The sequence below is a fragment of the Danio rerio genome, chromosome 7 (genome assembly GCF_052040795.2).
Source record: "Danio rerio strain M-AB ecotype USA chromosome 7, GRCz13ab, whole genome shotgun sequence".
Lineage (NCBI taxonomy): Eukaryota > Metazoa > Chordata > Actinopteri > Cypriniformes > Danionidae > Danio > Danio rerio.
This window is the reverse complement of record NC_141027.1, coordinates 222,716-243,697: the sequence shown is the minus strand read 5'-3', so window position 1 is coordinate 243,697 and position 20,982 is coordinate 222,716. Positions and strand designations below refer to the sequence as shown.

At 36.0% G+C, this 20,982-nt stretch overlaps 1 long non-coding RNA gene across 5 annotated transcripts in view; it reads left to right on the top strand.

Annotated features, from left to right (window-relative positions):
* Window positions 1-225: 225 nt before the first annotated feature.
* LOC137496109 (uncharacterized) overlaps window positions 226-20,982 on the top strand; it is a 32,781-nt gene continuing 12,024 nt past the window's right edge. For 3 of the 5 annotated variants that reach the window (XR_015495309.1, XR_015495307.1, XR_015495308.1), the window contains exons 1-3: window positions 226-346; window positions 1,776-1,811; window positions 4,487-4,571. This is a non-coding gene — a long non-coding RNA (uncharacterized LOC137496109). Of the gene's footprint in view, window positions 347-1,775; window positions 1,812-4,486; window positions 4,572-20,571; window positions 20,747-20,982 lie in introns of all 5 variants that reach the window. The other 2 variants (XR_015495311.1, XR_015495310.1) reach the window with 2 other exon arrangements.

The window sequence follows — 20,982 nt, the reverse complement described above, 5'->3', positions numbered from 1 at the left end:
GCATCATCCGGCTAATTAAAGTGCACTAATTATTATTACTTAGAGTTTTCAGTGTAAACGCAATACTTACACTATTTATACTACAAAATGGCATAGAATAGTGCATAAGTGTACGATTTGAGACGCACCTAAAGAATGAATGAGATGCGCGACCGGAACAAAGCTTTCCCTACTTCCGGTCTCGATCGCCATTTTATGAAATAGACCCGCCTGCCTCGCGCATGCGTGCCGTGGGGGGAACATGTTCAGACTTGTCGAGCGCGCTGTAACGGAGCTCTCCTCACACTGTCTATTCCTTCAACATCCGTCCTGTCTTCATGTGGAGTTGCTGTGCGTCAATCACTCAGTAAGTAGCCAAGTTCCTTATCATCGTAGATGTGTTTGATAGTATCATTGTGTCTTGCTTTAAATCGCCTCAGGACAAATATGACATGCGCAAACATCACAGCAGAGTCGCACGCGCGCTGAACTACTCGCCGGGCTGATTGTCCTCTAATATGATCATTTGTTTTATCAACGCGTCGCTGCCGTGTGTTGTTGATGTGAGATTGTGTTCAGTTTGATCGGCAGTTTCATATCGATTAATAACGAGCGCGCGTGAGGGCTATCACCACACACACACACACACACACACACACACACACACACACACACACACACACACAGCGGCAGCACAGGGGAGAGGTGCTCAGTCACTGAATCCAGCATAGGGATTATCCACTCACCGCCACAGTCTGTCTTTATATTGTGCTCTGTGTCTGTCCTGGAGTCAGTTTTTTGTTTCTCAATCGGACTCCGGGGGCAAACCTGGCTCCGCTTCGTGTGCACGCGCGTGACGTGTTACTCAGCCGCTGCAGGTACAGTTTGAAACTCCGCGGTTCATCTTAAACATTTCATCGATCATTTCCTCGCATTTGACAGCAAGAATGACCACAGAAGCGTTGTCTGATCGACAGGCAGCAGCTACATTTGTTCCACAGAGTCTAAAAGGCCAAATATGATGAATTTATGCCTCATTTTCTGAAGTAATGCTAGCGTTAACTGTATTTAGCTGTTAGCTGTAGTTACTGTGGCTGTGATCTGTCAAAACATCTCCTAAAACGGGTTTTCGTTGTATTGTTTCGTTGTACAGGTTTACATCACTGTAACACGTTATTTAAGAACATTTGAGCTGGTTTCAGCCCTTAGCTCTTTCATTTTTACTTTTTTACGAAATATTTACTCGCTTTTAACACTCAGGATAAACAAATCATCAACTTTATGAAAGAGCGTGTGGTCGAGTAGAATAAAGAAATGCTAATACATTGTGTTTTACATCATTATATAAAAAATGAAATATTTTCTGGCCTGATCCGAGACTCGCTGTTCAAGAGCCGATTCACGAACCGATTCACAGAGCCGAGCAGACTCGTTTTCAAACGACACCGTCACGAGGCCGCGCGCGAGTTTTATCGGTCATCAAACGGATTCGGTTAGTGTTGATGTCAAAATACGCCAGTTATATGATCATGTTCATATATTTATGATCACTGTATGTCATTTGAAAGTGTTCACCACATAACTCTGTCTGTGGTGCATTTGTCAGGCTGTTTGTGGTTAGCCGAGTGTTTGCGCGCCATTTTAAACTAACGTTAGAACTGAACGGACGGTGCCTGTAGTGCTAAGCGGGAGACTTTACAGACGCGGCGTGTTTTGAGCTTCGTTACGAAATAAAAAGGTCATATTGTCTTAATTATTTTACTCGATGTCAACTAACCGCGTCTGTTTTGCCACAGCATTGAAGTGAAGTGACGACTGACGGACACAGTAAGGTAAGCTCAGTCCTTCACGTACATTTAGCATAATGGCCGTCATCGCCTGATAAATCATATAATCGAAATTACGAGAAATGCACTGTAGATTAACCACACTTATCATGTAGACTTTTAAAGAGTCTTTCGAATTACTGTAGTGATGTCCATTAGAGTATCAAATGCTTAAATTCCGGTTTATTTTCAAGCATTGATGTTTTCAGGTTAATCTGGCCTGCTACATGCGCGAGATGTAGACTTATAATGTTGTTTATTGGCCATGTTTATGTTTAACACTGTACGATCAGGCCAAGTTTGTTAGCTTTATTCAATTAAACTAAATTGACCTAGAAAAACAACTTTTATTAAATAGTTTGTTATAAAATTCAGTTGTATTTAAACTCTTATCAGTAATTTAAAATGGTCTATTTTTCACTGTTAATTTCAGAGGATTAACTAACGTTAATGTGAGATCTTTATTGTTTGTGTGTTAATATTTTCTGTGCATGGGCACACACATGTACTGATTGTTATACCTGAAGTGCTGGGTGAATTTACATCCTCCTCATGTCAAATGTCTTCAAATATGTTAACCATACTACTAGGGTTCCTCGATTATGGGAAAATCTTAATCATGATTATTTTGATCTTGATTGTAATCACGATTATTCAAAACTATTATCAGTTGAAGTCAAAATTATTAGCGCTCTTGTGAAATGTTTTTTTTTAATAATATTTTCTTAATGATTTGCCTAATTACGCCTTTGAATTACACTTTGAATCTGAATGCTTGTATTTTGAAAAAATCTTTTGTAAAATATCATGTGCTGTCATCAAGGCAAAGATAAAAGAAATCAGTTATTAGAAATGAGTTATCAAAACTATTATGTTTAGAAATGTGAAAAAAATCTTCTTTCCATTAAACAGAAATTGGGGGAAAGAGTTGCTAATAATTGATGAGGGCTACTAATTCTGACTTCACCTGCATATATGCAGTTATTTTCCTCCCTGTAAATAAGGAAAGGGAAATAAACACAATAAAATAAAAATATGAAACAAACTGCTTTAAGCATCTTCACTGTAAGAATAAAGCTATCTACAAAAGTCCTTCAGTTGAGCAGTGAGGGGTTTTCTCCTTTTGTTTGATTAGTAATGATGAAAACAGGCGGCAGCAGGAATATTGCGCACTGTCACTTTAATTTTTTCTCTTTCGCGTGTCTTTTGATCTCAACTCGTTTATTACACAAATGAGGGTTAATATGAATAATCAATAAACACCGCGTTTTGACACCTATTTGAACATTAAAGAGCCCATATTATACATGAAATAGGGTCATATCTTGGTTGTAAAGGTCTCCAACAACAGTCTATTATGGATGCAAGGTCAAAAAACTCTTTCGTGGTCTTATAATCTGCATTTATTTTTACCTAATTATCCCAGCGACTCCTGTTTGAATCGTCCAGTGATTCATTTGTTCCCAAACCCCTCCTTAGCGCGAAGCTAATCTGCGCTGATTGGACCAATGACAGTCTGTCGCGATTGGTTGACTGCCTTCAGTCAGAGAATGAAATGCCCAACAGCTAATCAGCAATATAGAAAGTAATCACAGTTCATACACGCTCGATAGTGTAGGCGTGGATTTTAGCTGCCACACACACACACAAAAACACACACACACCTCCGGACGACAACGCTTCCGCCCGCACCCGCCAGGTTTTCACTAACACACACACACACAAGCACCAAGCAGACACACAGGCAAAGCTCTCTATTTCTCATTAGCATAGCAATATTCGTGATATTGCTAGCCAGCTCGCTCCCGTCCCAAATTAAACCCGCTACCGACCGCTCCCGCGATTTATTCGCAAATTTATTCACGCACCGCAGAAATCTGGCGTGGGGACAGCCGCGGGAATGCAGACCTCTACCACGGAGCTCCATAAACAAAGAAGCACGCGTCACGTTTTTAACGTGACTTTGCACGCGATAAGAGAATATAGCCAGTTAACCTGATACAGTACACGCGGTTACAAGTAACAAATCACAACTAAATACATTTGCAAGCTCGAATCAACGAGGCAACAACTTTAATCGCGTACTTACACTTGAGAAATGGAGGAAGAAACCCATCCTGACGTCCATCAGTAAGTTTCACTTTACTGATCCTTCTTTTAACAAACGCTGATGAAGTATTCTTTGTAGCATGTAGCTTCCAGAAGTTTCCAGTAGTTTCCAACTGCTTGGTTATAATGCTGAGGTTTCATCTTTGGGTAGAGACTCGATAATATCCTTCTGCAGTGTGACTTCAATCGACCAGCATGTTTGTGTGCGTGTGTTTGTGAATGTGTGTGTGTGTGTGTCTGGGTTTCTGCGTCAGAGATGCGCATCCCACTCTGCAGACGTTACATTACAGCACATGCTTTCAGCCATTTTCATGTGAATCTGAGATTTGTAGAGCAGCAGATGTGTACAACTGGAAAGAGGGCGATGGAATAATCGATTATCACCATTAATGATTTTCATAATCGATAGAAGCTGAAATCTAATTTTCGATTAATTGCACAGTGCTACATACTACCTACTGTAAGAAAATAGATGGGGAAAGAGATGATTTGTGCACAGACCTTGACTCCATGCAGATTGGTATGACAGTGCAAGATGTACAGATTGTGACAGTTTTATTTTCTCTCTTTAGTGTTCTGCCTTTGCTGTCTTGTGCCACAACCACTGATGGTGAAAACCCTGTGAGCTACCCAACACCTGTCGCTCCATTCTCTAAGGTAGCGTTGATGTCTTCCTCATGTTTAATGTGTTTTTATGGACATGTTTACACCTGCTCACTTCATTAGTTTTTTCTGATCATGTAGCTCTCTGATTTCAGAAAACTTTACATTGACCACATGCATGAATCTCTGTTAAACAGATATGATTCTGATCTTCAAATCCTGCACTTTATGCAGATGTAACTACTTTACATTAGAGCTGCACAATTAATGCTTAAAAGATTGCGATCTCGATTCGACCCCCTAGACGATCTTAATCCAGCATTTCTACAATTCTGTCAACCATATTTTCAAGTTCAGGAGAGAAGAAAAGGCGGCTGCGCGAGTCTGTTTATTGTTTCACATACGTTGCTCAGTGACATTGACACCTCCAAATGATGTTGAATGAGTCGCATAATGTATTTATAAGTTATAATTCACCTAAAAATGTCATTTTTGTGACGTGAAGTGAGCTGCTGGCTGTGAGCTGTTTTCACAGAGAGGGCGCGCGCGCTCTATTTAATGATAGACGCGCGCGCATCTACTTTAGTGAACAGAACCTGCATATGTTGCGAGTAACAGGTAATACAGTTGTAAATAATGTTCTGTTTGTGGCACAGAGTGATCATTTGGGAGCCGCGCGAAGTATGAACAAGCACTTAGCAGTCAAAATAAAACCGAAAGTGTGCACTTCATTTAAATGATCATGTCGCATTTTAGAATTACGATTGCGTCAAGCATTTGATGTTTTTTTCTTTCATAGTGAACTCACAGTTGTGCATGAAAATAAATGTTTACAATGTCAGTTTAACTACTCTAGCCTATATATTGTTGTTGAATATAATCCGATAATGGCAAATGTCTGATTTTTTTATGACAGATTGCAAGCATGTCTCAAACATAATAATTCAACATCATAATTATTATAAGTAGAATAAAATTAAAACCAGTAGACCACACAATATTATTATCGATGTTGTGCCATATGTTTGTTTTTACCATACTTTTATTTCACATATACAAAATCGTGAGAAAATCCTGATTTTTATTTTAAGCAAAACAATCGTGATTCTCATTTTAGCCAGAATCGTGCAGTTCTACTTTACATCGACTAAAGCCTCAGATTTACTACATTTTATTGCATTAGTATTGTTATTTCAGTGTTTCCTCCAAGATATTTTTCCAGCTGTGACGGCAGGCCTTTTACACAGATCCTCCAACTACTGATGGTGTTATTTCAATGACAAATGTCGTTAGCACAGAATTACAAGTTGAGATTGCATTTATGTAATACGAGCTTGTGAACAGGAGCAAAGAATTTAATTGGTTTGAAACCGAATGTCTAATGAATATCAAACATCAAACTAACTTTAGCGTGGTCGTTTACCCAACGAGGATGTCTCCAACAGTTATTAGATTTGATAGAAATGTTTATGAATGTCTCCAACAGACCTTCAATACGGCATTAATGCACCCTAAAGTAAAGTGAAACGGCTATAAACTCCAGCAAGATAAAGTCCTTGTATGCAGAACAATAGACTTTTATCTATAAAGTATAATTATGGAGACTGTTCAACTTGACTATAAGCTACGTTGTGTTTGCTGGCATCGCGCACCTGTCAGTCAGTCATCATGTCGCCTTGCAGGGTTAAACAAATAACTCGCAGCACTACTACGGTTACAGGAAAGTTTGCTCTGTTATTATTCACTTATCTTTTAATAGGTTTTGCTGCAAATATAACCCGCTTATAAAAAACAACAGAGACGGAATGTTTTGAATGAAAAGCTGTATTGTAGCTGTGGCGGTACGGCTGCACGATTCTGGCTAAAATGAGAATCACAATTTATTTTTGCTTAATCAAAATCAGGATTTTCTCTGGATTCTGTCAGTCAAATACAGGTAAATATAAGTGAGTTATTACTATTGTTATTTCTCAAACATGGTAAAACAACAACAATAATATTAGGCGTATGTGTACTGTTGGTTAAAATGCTAAATTTTGTGTAGACTTGCCATGGTGGATTTTAATAGACTTTAAAAATGTCTTAGTTATTAATTCACAGTAAAGTGATGACATTAAAATATAACTGTTCATTATTCTGAAGTTGTGTTTGAGACATGTGCTTGTCATTTGCCATTGACATTATTAGACCATTTCTTTCCACTGGTAAAATAAGACATTTGTCATTGTCAGTATGTCCTGTTTGTTAATTCACAGTAAAATGAAGAAATCAGAATATAAGTATTCATAATTATTAAGTTGATTTATTATGTTTAAGACATGTGCTTGTCATCTGTCATTGACAACATTAGTAGACCATTTGTTTTCACTGGTACAATATAAAGTTTCCACATTATCAGATTCTGCTGACTGCGAGGCTGTTTGTTTACTGCCGAGAACGCACGCACATGAGTGCACACAGCACGCCAATGACAGCTACTTTAGTGAACAGAACCTGCATAGGCTGTGAATAACAGGTAATAAAGTTGCACATAATGTTCAGTTTGTTGCAGAGCGATCGTTTGAGGGCCGTGCGGGAGGTTTGATTTGCATGTGTGTGTGTTTTCTCACAGTGACAGCACTCGGAAGTGAAAGTCAAACCTGTGCGCACATCAAAACTGTGAAATGCGATATGATCATTTAAATGATTACAACAAGCATTAGTAAACATGTTTTTTTCTTTCATAGCGAACAAAAAGTGTTGTGCATGAGAATAAATGTTTAACAGTGTCAGTATAACTATTCTAGCTTATGTAATGTTAAATATAATACAAGAAGGAATCTGATAATGACGAAATTTTAAATTGTACCAGTGAAAACAAACGGTCTAATAATGTTGTCAATTACAGATGACAAGCACATGTCTTAAACATAATAAATCAACTCTATAGTTATGAATATTTATATTCTGATGTCTTCATTTTACTGTGAATTAACAAACAGGACATATTGAAAGTCTGTTAAAGTCCACCATAATGACTGTACAAGATTGAGCATTTTAAGCAACAGTAGAGCTACACATAGGCCTGATGTTATTGTTGTTTTACTATATTTTCACTTTAGAATTATAAGGTTCTATCTCACATATTTTGTCAAAATTGAGTTATTGACATTAATAAAAGACAGCTTATTGTTTACATTAAACTTTTTTTTTAAAAAAAAAGGCAAATGTTACACACGCTATTTGCTATATGGATTGCACAAACCTTGAAGCTCAATATCTGAAAATCATTCAGAACGCGTAGAGAACCCTATAACTCCAGGCTCTTATAACTTTTTTATTTTTATTAAGTAAAAAAACAATGTTCACTTTTTTATTTGTATTTAGTCTTTACAAACAGATGAGTATATTCATAGTTCTTGTTACTTTTCCCCTTGAACATCCTTTAAGGGTTCTATCTGTCTGTTTATATTTGTGTATGTAATTGCCTAATTAAATTAAGGTTTAACATGAAATAGTTCTTATATATGTTATATATTCCATTTATGTAGACTAATATTTTATATAACACATTTTCACTATTTAACAGATTTAATAACTATTTATCAAATTCTTTCTATTTCGTTCGCTTTGCTATAACCAGATTCCTGATGAATATGTTTGAATTTTATTTTGTAAGTTTGCTCGAGTGCTATACCAGCATGCAGTGAGTGTTAATTTGGGTGTTTATGCGAGGATCGAGTATATATGAGTATATATGTATGTGCATATGTTAATGTGTAAGTATATGTGAGGACCGATTTTATATGTATGTGGGTATATGCATGCATCAAGTTTGTATGTATATGCGCAAGTTTCATACATGTTTTGAACATAGTATAGGTTTATATGCGAGTAATTTATAGGTGTATATGCACATGTTGATAAGCGAAGTTTGATTTAAATCCTACACGGCGCCTTATAGCCATCTGTTTTGCTTTATTGCCTTCTCTTCTGACACCGCTAGTTTTAGTGTCGGAAGGTTTGCCTAAACTTTTATGATGCCTCATCTTCTGACTGTCAGTATGTTCTGTCACAGGGGTCGGGAACCTTTTTTCATCAAAGAGCCATTTTTGGGGATTTTTAGCAAATGCAGTTTTTTAAAGAGCCACGTGACAAATATATATACACACACACACACACACACACACACACACACACACAGTGTTGGTAGCATAATCTGATGGGTAATGTTAGTTACTATTATATACCAAGCAAAAATAGCTCACTCTGTGTAAACTTTAAGATAAGCCTCATGTACCTCTACCTTTTTCTGGCTGACTTGACTGAGCTTTGCTGCCGTCTCAAAATATCCAGATCCAGGGCGCAGTTTAATCTTCTCTTGATCAGGCTCATTATCTGATTTGCTCATGGTTTAATATATGTGTATATATGGTTGACTGTCTCTGGCATTTTTGAAATGTTATTTAGTAGGCCACTATGTCATTATTTGTTTTCACTGCGCACTAAACGATAATCACCAACCAATGAGAGTGATTGTAATCGTAGGAAAACTGATTAGACAAAAGTGACTACCTTTATGCGTGTGCGCGTGTACACAATGCGCTCAGGCTGTTTTGAATTTGATTGGGCGGTTGTTTTTGCATTTAGGTTTTGGATAGTTTTTGGGCTGGAATCAGTCAGCAACATCTGGCAACACTGTACACAGCTTTGCTAGCTCATTCACAGTCTCTCTCTCACATACATGCAGGTATTTACCACGCACAAGTTAATGCCGGATCAATTAATAAATATCGGAATGCAAAACACAAATATCTGACATTTACCGGAGCAAGATCAGGCTCAGATTAAGCTGTGCCACAAACAGTTAATTTGTTGTACTTATTCTCCATTTGTGAAAGGTTTGCAGTTGATCCTGGAGTTCCTCCAGGGTTTCCACGGGGTCTTTGTCTAAAAAGGCCTCAAAGTCTTAAATCAGGGTCCCCGCGGGTCCTTAAAGTCTTAAAATGTCTTAAATAAAATTTTCGATTTTTAAGGTCTGAAAATGTCTTAAATTCTGTAATTTTCCATAAGGAGGTCTTAAATTTCATGTGGGATCTTAAATATCATGTCCGACTCGTCTTATGGTGGCAAATCAATGCCAATATAAATCGAGCGCAGCGGTGATGTTTGCGCGTGAGGAGAAGTGAACCGTGAGCAGATTACAGGTCTACACGCGAGAAAATTACAGCTCGCGAGCGCACAGGGGATCTTCACGCGCGCGCTCAACTGATCCAGCGCGAGAAAACAAGTCCCGCGCGCGCACATTATCATCTGTGCGCATGATGTACGCTCTCGCGAGCGAGGTCATGCCTACAGCGCGCGCGCAATCAGTTCTCTCCGCTCGCTCGCTGGTTCTTCTCTCTGCTCGCGCGAAACATTTTGGATTTTTGTGAGTCCTAGGGCGGGACTTGGTTTTCTTGTTATCTCTAACGCTATTGGCTACTCTACCTTTCCAGAAGTTAGCCGGGATTGGACGCAGGTAAGCTAGTTTCCCCGTTAAATAAAAATATATAGGAAATCTTATCATAATGTCACAGTGTGAAACATAGACTTACTTTCTCAGTAATAATAGGTGACGACTTACTTTCAATAATGAGATATTTCTTGTAATAATTAATCTCATAATAATGCCTATTCTTACCATCATGACCAAGTCATATAATGACATATCAAAATAATGAGATATATTCAGGGGTGATAGCGTTCCGGCACCACGCCGGATTTCCTGCGTACTGTGGCTGCGGGGAAAAAAAAAATCAGGTTCACGGATATTGATCTGTCATTTCTCTAGATTCACAGAATTCACTCACTGCTGAAAGCGCCGGATTGGTTTTTATTAAGTGCCATTTTGTGTGCTCGTGAATCATCTTTTGAGTGTAGACGCCATGTAAATAAAAGATTAATTGTGTAATTTAGAGAGCTTTATAAATTATAACGGATCTTTGTGAGATCTCTATGAACTAAGATTAGTGACGCTTTTTAGTGATAATAAGAGGAGCGTGCTTTGCACTTTCCAGGCTATAATCCATTCAGAATTTGTATGAAACTTTCGTGTTCGGCACATATACGCTGATATGTTTTGGGAATGACATCTGCATATTTACGCTGGGTTTATTCTCGAAATAACGGTGAAGCAATAGACGGGACAAAAATATATTTCCCCCTTCTCCTTAAACAACTTAGTGTTTCAGCTATGAAATAGTTCAGTTTTGTATGTAGCCTAATGGCAAAGTGTTTATATTTAGTTTCGTTTTTTATTCAGCTTATTTAGAAAAACGTTTGGAGCATTTTTTTTATTCGTTAAAAATAAGTTTGTTTGTTTTTTTTTTAACGAACAGCGCCCAGCGGAAGACCATCATTGTCTGTTTGATCAGTTTGCCTTCTCAGATCATCACGACTTGCCTAAAATAAAAAATATAAAACAGTTCAAGTATAAAACAATGGTAGCTTAAACGTTAAAGAATGTGTGCTATTAGGCGCATAGTTTGCTTATAAGCAACTTATAAGCTTGCAGGACATCGAGGCGCCAGAGCAATCACTTGCATTTTTTTAGTGGGAGCAATTTAAAGTTATCCGTCATTTTTGCTCACAAAGTACGAGTAATACATCAAAAAACATTACAGCGTTTTTATAAAATAAAGAAAACCAAAATCATGCGCTTTCTGTCGTCTGGTTTTTGAACAGGAGCGCTTAACAAAATGAAGCAAAATGTATATGCCTCACATACATAATAAATATATTTATAGAAAGCTTTAAATTATTACTTAACGAAATAAAACAAATCGAAACAAAAAAACTCCTTCATGTAATCCGTAAAGATGAATTTCTCTCTAAAGGCGATCAAGTCCAAGAGGAGATTGCCAGTCAGGATCTTTGCCACACTGACTCAGAATACGTTTATTAATAAATAATTAAGATATGTCCTTACTCTTTCGACACATTCATTGTTATTTGTTTTTGCCGGTGCTTGGGGCGAGTTTTAGCTTATTGTGTGCGCTTGAACGCGGATTCACAGTAGCAGTTTTAACATGGAGTGACACGACATCTGACGTACAGATGACACTGGCACATGCCACTGAGTGTAGTGACACTTCCGGTGGCACGTGCAGTTTTCCACTGTCATGTGTCACTCGCTAGTGGCATGTGTAGTGACCTGTGTCACTCAGAGTGTCGCGCTGCATGTCACTGCAGTGACATCGACACCCGGCGAAGCTTATGACATTAATTAACACAAGCAAAACCATATTTAATCATTACGCGACTTTTAACTTAATTTATCGCGTCGCAAGTTAGTTTATTTGCTGAGCTACTCCACGATGTTTTAATTTAAACGCATTTATTTTATGTATTCGTAGTCATACTTCCGTACGTAATAGAGTCATTTGACAGTACATGTCAGTCAAATTTATTGTGGCATGCTTATGTATGGGAGGGGTTACACTTATCTGTTGTACTCTATATTATTGCATCCTGGCAGTTCCTTTGTTCCCTACAATATGGACTTTTCTATGTTTTTAATTAATTCATTTATTTTATTATTTAACTTATTTTCATTTTAAGGTATTTTAAATAATATCCTTTAAAAAGTTATAATAAAATGCATGTTGAAAACTCATAACATATATGCATGTAAGATAACAGGTGTCATTTGCCTAATGATTTTTAAATATTAAAGCAAAGAGACTTATAAGATTAATGTGCTTATAAAGTGCTTATACTGACACCTACTGGCACATGTCACACGAACACTGGCATGTGTCACTGACATTACTGGCATGTGTCTACAAAAAAGCCACTTGACAATAATGATGATCAGGGTTACACATAGGCTGTTAATATATTTGGGCCCATGGGCCCACAAGTTATGTGTTAAAAGTGCGTTGCATACATAGTACCCCCACCCCTACTCACCTCAGGTGCAAGGAAAAAAGTTCAGGCTCAGGAATTTTTTCCACTATCAGCCCTGTATATTCTTGTAACAAACTTTATTACTTGGGAGAGAAAGAGAGAGTTATACCATGTGGCAAAAGATCTCTCCATTAAACAGAAATTGGGGAAAATATACATATATTAAATCAGGACGAATAATTCAGACTTTAAATGTGTTTTGAACCATTTGATGAAGTTTAGCACCTACATTTAAACTGAACTCAAGCCAAACGTGTTCAAATTTATAAAAATCTTTTTTTTTTTCTAAGATTCATTGTCCTTGACTCATTTTCTGTGAAGAACAAGTCAGAATAAATTGGATGGACAATAGTATACAAAATAGGCTATACATGCATGCAGTGCATAAAGTACAAAGGTTTATAGTAAATATATTGCCATTAGTCTGTTATTCCACTATACAGTTAAAGTCAGAATTATTAGCCCGCCTGAATTAATAGCCCCCTATTTATTTTTATCCTAATTTTTATTTAACGGAGAGAAGATTTTTTTCAACACATTTCTAAACATTATAGTTTTTATAACTCATTTCTAATAACTGATTTATTTTATCTTTGCCATGATGACAGTAAATAATATTTGACTAGATATTCTTCAAGACACTTCTATACAGCTTAAAGTCACATTTAAAAGCTTCACTTGGTTAACTAGGCAGGGTAATTGGGCAAGTTATTGTATAACGATGGTTTGTTCTGTAGACTTTCGAAAAAAATAAATAGGTTAAAGAGGGTAATAATATGGACCTTAAAATGGGTTTTAAAAAATTAAAACAGCTTTTATTCTTGCCGAAATAAAACAAGAAAAAAGTGGGCTACTAATTTTGACTTCAACTGCATATGTGACCTTTAAGATGTGGGCCTGTCGTATAGAAAGTAGTATTTGTATGCCTCTGAAATGGAATGATGTAATGGATAGTGAGTAAAGCCAAACGAAGATTGTAGAAATTAAATTGTTGCTCAATAGGTGGCGATAAAAACCCATCTGAATGTCTGTCACTGTATTTTTTATGTTTAATTGGGCTAATCATTTTTGATTGAAGTCTTTATATGCAGGTTATTCAGTCATTAACTAAAAATGAGATTGAAAAATATATATAATATATAGATATATATATTTTACACTGATCTATATTACAAACAATGTTAACAATTATAATAATATACAAAGCTGCACTGCACATATAGTATGCATTGTATGGAAAGATCTAAAACGCAAATAAACTCTTCTGAAGACAATATTTCCTAGAAAGATCATCCCCAAGTGTAATAATGAGCACTGCTGTTGTGGTTAATAATGAAGTAAAATACAACAAACCAGACAAGTGCTGCACGGACAAATCAAATGGGTTCAGAAAGTCATGTTACAAGAATGCAAGTCATTATTTTGGATATTATTTGACTGTTTCTCGAGATTGAATCCTCATAAAGTTCATAAAGTTCTCAGAAAGTTTCTTATGATTATGACTTGCAAATTGTATATATATTTAACGGCGTGATCTTTTAACTTGCGTCCAATCCCGGCTAACTTCCGGAAAGGCAGAGTAGCCAATAGCGTTAGAGATAACAAGTAAACCAAGTCAACCAAGTAATCTGCTCACGGTTCACTTCTCCTCGCGCGCAAACATCACCGCTGCGCTCGATTTATATTGCTATTGATTTGCTGCCATAGATTTGCCGCCATACTTCACCACATCATTCTGTGTTCACACTGAACATTTTCCTGTTTTTTTTTTTGTTTTTTTTTATTTTTATTTTTTTTAGGTAAAGTCTTACATTTTCATTTTAGAGGACTTAAAAAGGTCTTAAAAGGTCTTAAATTTTCTGTTAAAAAATGTGCAGATACCCTGTAAATTGGCTGTTCTAGGTCTTAAATATTTTGCACAGGTCTTATTTTTCTGATGTCCATGTAACGCTACATCTAATGCTCATTTTACATGTTTCGTGGTGTTGTAGTTCTTTATTTCACTAGTCCAATTGTAATTTGCGGTATTACAACTACAAATGAGGTCAACATGCAATAGCCAATCAGCTCTCTGTTATTGAACTCTGTGCGTGCGGTGAATGTGACATCGCTCTGTTTGCGGAGGTTCGCTGTGGGTGCGTGCGACATGACCTTGTTTCGGTGACAAATGTCGTAATCATAGTATTACAAGTCGAGAGCGCAATCATGTAATACAAGAGATGGAATTTCGTTGCTCGCACACCGGTTTCCTCAAAACTGGTTGCAAGCTCCCAAAACTAGCTGATCACATGCACTTGATCTGCTCTCGCTCCGTCAGACTCAATTTGTGCCTTGTGTTTCCTCCTCTTCATGCTTTTGCTCTCCAGAGATCGTTCTAGTGATTAGGTTATTCCAAGAATGTTGATGTGGTTTATATATTGCTACGCTGTTTATTAACAATCCATAAAAAACTAGAATGTTAAGGTAAATCCTATAATAAATTCTAGTGTTTTTAAGTGTTGGGTACACTGCCTATGTTTTAGGCTATTATTATTTAATTTGTTTATGAATGCTTCAGCATACTGTAGTATTAAGAGTAGTAAACTGATAAAATGAAATGTAGTTTTACTACAGTAAAGTGAGTTGAATTGTAGGATGATATACCCTATGTTGTAAAATAAATGAATACAACGCTATATAAATAAAGTTTGTTTATATTGCACTTGTTGTTACCATAGAAACTATAGTATTACCACAACAGAGTAGGGCTGCAAGGTTGAATAAGGATCATTATTGAAAGGATTATAATCACGATAACGATTTTTATGGCTAACTTTGCATTTTTCTATGCATTACTAACATCACTAAACCTGGCAACGTTTGTTTTATAAGCTAACCAAACATTTGCAGAGATTAGCAATTTTTTTCTGACGTGTTTGACAGTTGTAGACAGACGACACTGTATCATTGTTTTAATGTAAAAAAAAAAGTGTGGCCCTGTTCACGCAGGTATTTAGGGTCAATTTTATCAATCTGATGCAACTATTATTTACAGGAAATAAAACTGCAATTAAATGTTTCAGATCAATTAAAACTTAATTTAAAAAGGCTAGCCTACTTTATGCATTAAATAATGAAATAGACAACTAATTTCCTTTATTTCCAAATAGACCGTACACTTGTCTGTTTTAAATTTTACTTTTGTTTATATTTTATATTTTAAATACTTTATATTTAACATACCATTCATTTAACAAATATTTTAGCACATCGTCAGTAATTAAATTACCTGTCTTTTAATTAAAACCTTTATGCAAAAGTATCAGGAATTGATCACACACAGGAAAAAAGGCAATCATCCAACACACAGCGCTCTCACGCCACGTTTTCAAGGATAAATTTGCATCTAAGTGCTGCTTTGACAATAATAAAATAATTAAAAATCACATTAAAGACTTTACTCATAAAAAAAAAGCATTCATAAAGGTGTACCTTATGGAAAAACACCAATTGACGAGCTCTTCTTCTGGTTTTGAAAGAATCAAGGAGCTTTAAAAAAATCTTAATTTGCTGAAGAGAAATGACAAGAAAAAAGAAAAAGATTAAACATATTGGCGCTGTGTAAAGAACATTCTACTTTAATATATTTATTAGACCCCAATACAAAAGATTATGAATGACTGAGTGTGAAGCCTGTGTGCTTCAGCAGCGCGTGCCGCTGTTTGTCAATGAGGAGGCGGAGAGAATGCGCTGTTTAGTTTCAGCTCAATATATTTAAATAAAAACTATTACCAAACTGCTCATCACACTCAAAGTTAAGCTAAAATTCACACCTCTTGTTGGTTGAACCCACGGGATGCATAGTGAACCTAACACGCCATTCTTTTAATTCAATATTTGTGAAGAACGAGCCAACCGCAGATGCTTTGTCATGTTGGTCGCAACACTCTTCTTTATAACTTTTTAGTTTATTACAATAATTACACTTAGCTTTGCCATTGTTCTTCACCACATGTAGCCACTCTTTTGAGCACATCTTGCGGTCCATCTCTAAACAAATGTTTAGATTATTAAGTTCCTGGCAGAGTAGCAAGTGGAAAAATGTGCTTGCAGGAATTGGACGAGAAATCAAAAATTTAATTATAAAACAAGTTTCGGATTCTTAGTACCTAATACCTCAGTACTACCCGCCCAGTTTTATTACAAGTGTGTTCTTTATATTTGTGGCTGTGAAGTTTAATAAGATATATATATATATATATATATATATATATATATATATATATATATATATATATATATATATATATATACAGACACACACATATACATATATATATATATATATATATATACATACACACACACACACATATATATATATATATATATATACACACATACATATATGTGTATGTTTGTGTGTGTATGTATATATATATATATATATATATATATATATATATATATATATATATATATATATATATATATATATATTTAAATCCTGCACGGCGCTATTATTAGTCATGATTAACATTTTGGGCAAAATATTTTGCTTTTTATTTCCGTTATCGTGCAGCCCTACAAGTAATTGCCTACGAGTAATTAAAGTACTTTACTATAGTACTGTTCAAAACACTGTACATGCCAATATATGTGTTCAGTGGCCCAGTGGAACAGCTTTTACTTAAAATGAAGAGGATGATGGGGAAAATTTACTCCACAATCTCATCATCAATGTTAAAGACAGCAGACACTAGTTCAGGGGTTTTCAAACTGTGGGTCGCGACCCACTAGTGGGTTGCACAGTGAACAAAGGTGGGTCGCGTAACGTCACATAGCTGCAGCTATATTTACATTGCGGTGAATCAAAACGAGTACGATTGACGGCAATAACTCAAAAACCTCTTACCCTAAAAATATGTAAAGTGTGTTTCCTACAAAAAGACAAAGCTGGTTATGTTTCACAGCTGTCTTTTTCTTTTCGCTCGACATTACGAGCACTGCTCAGTTTGAGCCCTCGCAATCTGCGTTTAGCCGGTAGAGCTCGCGCTGAGTGGAGCTCTCAGTAAGGGACCGTCAGAAAAGTGCTTATTTTTTTTCCCGTTTTTTTTTTTTTTTCTCCGTCCTGTTTTATTTGAAACACAACTAATTTTCTCTTAAATGAGCACAGTTACTAAAGTAGTCGAATGCATTATTATAGATCTGTGCATTCTTACATTAACTCATCTGTTATCAAACAAAACACAATGAGAGATTGATTTGCTGCTCTTCACTAAATAACAATAGTAACTTTAATCAATATGCAAAAACAATAAAAAGTGAAATAGATTTTATAGCTTTATTTAATTTCTGGATAGGCCATGATTTTAATAGGCTGAACCTTTTATTTTATTGTCAATATTTTTTGTCAATAATGTTTGCTATGTGTTCTATCATTTGAAGCTATTTGTTGTCCCATATTTTTTACATCCCAACGTTGACAGATTGCTAATTAATAAATCGCTATAGTGCTATCTGTTAGTTTTAATGTCACTAAGTGTTATGGAAGGGCATAGATGTTATGTAAAATAGTAATAGTAATGTAACTACCCCCATCATTCCTTCCTCAAGCAAATGTGTAAATATTAGATCTATTTAGCAATAATGTTAATTGCATTGGCATGTTTATCTGACTTTTTCCCAGCTTGTAGTAGTCGATCATAAAGCGATTTAGTTTCTTATGACTATACACTAGCAGTGGAGTTTACTGAGATGTGTCGGGGCTTGATCAAAGGTTGATCATATTCTCTTCTGAAAAAAAAGAGTTACAGCCAGCATCCCACAAAAAGCACTTCGAGCCTCATTTTGTGCATATCAAATCGCAAAATCCAAAAAGCTGCACACCATATATTTTTGACTGCTTTGAATGGAGACATTTTTTTTACCCATTTTTCCATATTAAAGTATTATGGAGGGTCTTAAGATTGAATTACTTGCCTAGGTGGGTCCCGGATTAAAAAAGTTTGGGAATCCCTGCACTAGTTCACTTTATTTTAGTTGCCATGATGAAATGAGAGTGATTAGTGAGATTTATTTGAAGAGTGAATAGTACAGTAGACTGTAATACCTCATCAAGTGTTTCCCTATTTTCTATCAGTTCCATTTCTGCTTGCATGAGTTATATTTAAATGTTCTTATTTTATTAGTATGGTGCACCTTTTGTATGTTTAATAAATGTTTTTAAATTAAAACTATTCTCTGTGTCATTAAGTGTTAAAAATAGAAATATTTCGTCATATAACATACAAGCAAAAATGTGATGGTGTATTAGATTAAAAATGTAATATGTAGGTCTATTTTAGTATTTTGGTTATTGTTAATAAATAGTGTACTAATATAAATCATCAAAAAGCACAAGAGAAAGAAGTAACAAGACGCACATTGTGAGTCTGCATATCTCACTGAGCAAGCAGCGTACAGTTTACTTATATGCAGTGCATATTTGAGAGTGAGAAAATTTTCAGTTTTGTCCACAAACAGGAAATCGGTGCACGAGCAAACAGATTGGCTCGCTTGTATTACATGAATGCGCTCTTGACTTGTAATACTGCACTCATGACATTTTTCAGTGAAAAAACGCTCAGGTGAACAGTTTGTGCGGCTCCGCATTTGAGTTAAGTTGAATATGAAACGGTTTGAAAAGATTTTGTCTGAAACAAGAACGTCTGTACAAACATCTTAATGATCGGTCCATGCATGATCATAGGGAGAACCAGATAACCTATAATTCCTGGTTAGAAATTGCAACAGCAGTGGGAAAGGAGGAAAGTTTTTGTAAAAGTTTAGAAAAACCTGAGAGATAAGTTTGTTAAAACAAAAAAAAGAGGCCCCAAAAACATCTTCAGTGATATTAATGATATGACCTAGTTCCGGAAACTTTTTTCTCTTTTTATTTGTCTGATTTTACTGTGTTTCTTTTGACTGCCCTCCGTCTTAAAGTATCTCAATGGTGAACGCATCAAGTATGAAAGCCTTGTCCATTTCGTGAGGTAAGCGATGTGGTGCCAAGCGAAAGTGTAAATCAGCATTAAGATGTTTTTTTTCTGTAGCTCAATAGTCCATCTAACCTGTCTTTAGTAGTTCAATTTTTATACATTTATTTAACCACTATTTTTGTGATTTTAGCATTTTCTCTTTGTGTATGCATGCTTTTGATAATCTGATATAGGTCTTAAATATAATACTTAATGGTCAATGGTCTTAAAAAGGTCTTAAAGTCTTAAATTTTACATTATATCTGCAGAAACCCTGTAATATCTTGAAGTTTGATTACAGGCCAGTGATTTAGTGCTCATTTTTACTACTCGCATACAGTTTATGTGAATTAAGGTCATGCAACACCAGATCACTTCTGTCACTGAAATGTAAGAACTATCCATTAGTCAATACAACCGAAATTCTACATGTTGAGCAGAAGTTTTTGTCTTTTTATTTATTTATTCAAAGGCATTTCACTAGTTGTTTAAATACTCCAACTAAGGCATTGACCTAGCTCAAGCTAAGCCCTGTCTGTAAAACCATGCCTTGGTGTAATAGTGAAGCTTTGCTTCTCTGCCACTGTTTGCAGATCTCAGTGCATTCTCTTTACATAAACTAATCTAAAATAAATTCAGATTTGCACTGTTGTGCTACTGATAAACATTTTAAATCTGCTTTGGTCGTTATGAAATGCCTTTTAAGGGCAAATTGACATGCAATCTGACATTCATTGATGTACATGCCTATTATTGGCAAAATACATTGATTTGCAGAGTCCCCCACATGTCAAATAGGAATGCATGTTCCCAGAATCCCCACAAATCATAAAGAAGCGTAATGTGTATTATGCAGATAATATGCATCTGAGGTCCCTGTAAGTGACATTCATCCGTTTTTTTTCTAAGTCCCTATAAACGATTATCAAATCACTACTTCATAAATTCAGCTATTTGAAGTCATGTATAGGCTAAACAAGCTTAAATTAATCTTCCTGATTTCTTTCACACCTCTGAAACCTTTAGAAAGGGTGGTCCCCACAGGTGATGACTGTAAAGTTGGTCCTCATAAAGCATATAAACCTGTGTGTCTGTCTCTTTTATTCATTTGTGGATCTGTATTACAGGTCTGGGGTCTGCCCTGAATACCACAGTTGGCTGTGTGATTTTGTATGTGACGCCTGAGTAATCATTGGAAGATATTGTTTGGAATTAGGCTGTCACACAGAGGCGTTGTTGATGGGTAGATGTGTGAAACAGGGAAAAATGATTGCTCAGCCAACGGAGCACTATAGTGCAAAGGTGCGTATATTCATAGTGCAAAATTGTCCAATCCAAAAATACCAAAAATAAAGTAAAGAAAATATTTATATAAAATAAAGCAGCAGGGGGCCTCAGCGAGCTTTGTGGGGGGTCGCGTCATATTTAAAAAAAAAAAATTTAGCAGTGAACAATTAGAAGAACGGTCAAGTTGCCTTAGTTCATTTTATCCTCTAGCTTAGTGGTCCTCAGCCACCAGTCCGTGGATAATTTAGTAC